Genomic DNA, 1,761 nt, shown 5'->3' on the forward strand with positions numbered 1-1,761 from the left:
GTTTACATGCAATTGCAAATATATCACTCCTTGTTTTTCCCTCCCTGGATTGCTCTTGACTCTCTTGCAATTTTGGATGTTACGGCTCTGTATCTTTTCCAGGTTCAGACCCGAAGTGATGTTATTCGTCCTCCTCCGGAGTGTCGTTCTCCTCCTGGCTTCTGGACCCACAGTTCTTCTGCTGCCTACTTCAGGATTCTCTGGATTTCTGCAGCGTGTTTGGAGTTATTGTTCTTACTTTACTTTACTTGGGATTTTATTTTGAACTGGACCTGTTTCCACAAAGAAAGAGGAAGAAAGACTAATGTTGAGACCTTTTATACGTTACTCTCTATGGTCATTCCCTGGTGTTCATGGGAAATGTAGTTTTTTGGTTGTTTTTATTGGCTGCTGAGCATTTCATTAAAGAAATGAGAAAGCATAATCCTCGCCTCCTAGTCCTTAATAGAATTGAAAATTCTTGTCATGAATGTTTGCAAATTTTGAAATATCTTCCCGGTTTTAAGTCTTTCAATCCGATCCAGCATGGACGCCACGCCTCTCATTCCAGTGACGTCCAAACCAATGGCGAGCCATTCTAAACCAGTGAGGTGTTTGGTTTGTCGGATCTCAAGCAGGGCGTGGCCGAGGTACTGATATTTGCATATTTTCTGTGCAATGCCATGGACTTCTTTTCTTTGTTTTTCTTTGTTAAATTGTCAATAATAACTTATTTTAGCATACATGCCAACATTTCAGGAGAGCAAAGTGGGAGATTTAAAAAAATTAATCGGGAGAATGGGGCTTTGAATCGGGTTACTGGCATGTATGGGCTTTGGAAGTGGCTGCTGCAGGAGCAGACATTTGAAACGTAAATGCACGTTTTTTTCTTACCTTTCGGAACCATGGAGCATAATGGCAGGCAGAGAGAGGGCGATGTAAGTGTTGGGCACTGGCCTGGCCTGTCAGATTGTTGGTAGTGCATGCACACCCCACCCCCCTGTTGTAGCCCGGGCTGAAACAGCTCTCCCCCTCGCACCCCCCCCCAAGTACTTCGCAGGTTTTTGAAAGACGATTCCCAAGTTAATGACGCTTTGTTTGTTTTTCACCCCTTCGAGAGCCCCTGCCTCGCCACTCTTTGTTGGAAGAATTAGCACCTTACACAATACCAAGCCCTGTCAGCTGAAACGCAGGACGAATCAGGTTTTTGCTTGAACGAATCGGGAGGCGGGAGACTAGCCTTCAAATCGGTAGTCTCACGCCTGAATCGGGAGGGTTGGCATGTCTGTTTTAGTACCCTCAGATCTTTTAATCCTTTCCATTTCAATCAACAATTAATATATTAAAGGGGACCTATTAAAAGTAGGTATTTCTTAGCCCTACCACGTGAAATTGCACTCTCCATATTTAGAGTAGCTCTTTACTATTAGTCTAGAAGGTTTCTTATAAAGAGAAGCCGCCACATTATTGTAAATGAAAGACATGAAGAAAGTCTTCTGTTCTGATCTAGAACTGTTGGAACGCCGAAAAATGTTATTGTGTTACTAGGATCTTGATATGAAACTATTTTTAATAAGTAGTGGGAAATAATGTCACGGTCCATTTATGGATATGTCTTACTATGCTACTCAATGGTGGGTGTTGCCAGCAGATTTTATATAAACGAGTACAGTGAGGTTCGTTGTTGATTGCCGAAAAGTGCCCAATTAATTTTAGCTTGTTTTGTTAACTGGATTTTTTAATTCCAGGTTACCTCCGTTCTAGATTTGCTGCTAAATAGAA

General features: G+C 42.1%; 1 pseudogene; it reads left to right on the top strand.

Moving 5' to 3' along the window:
- The first annotated feature begins 1,387 nt into the window (after nt 1-1,387).
- Nucleotides 1,388-1,440, top strand: LOC147746897 (U7 small nuclear RNA; annotated as a pseudogene).
- The last annotated feature ends 321 nt before the right edge of the window (nt 1,441-1,761 follow it).

The sequence above is a fragment of the Lissotriton vulgaris genome, chromosome 1_1 (assembly GCF_964263255.1).
Source record: "Lissotriton vulgaris chromosome 1_1, aLisVul1.2, whole genome shotgun sequence".
NCBI classification, from domain to species: Eukaryota; Metazoa; Chordata; class Amphibia; order Caudata; family Salamandridae; genus Lissotriton; species Lissotriton vulgaris.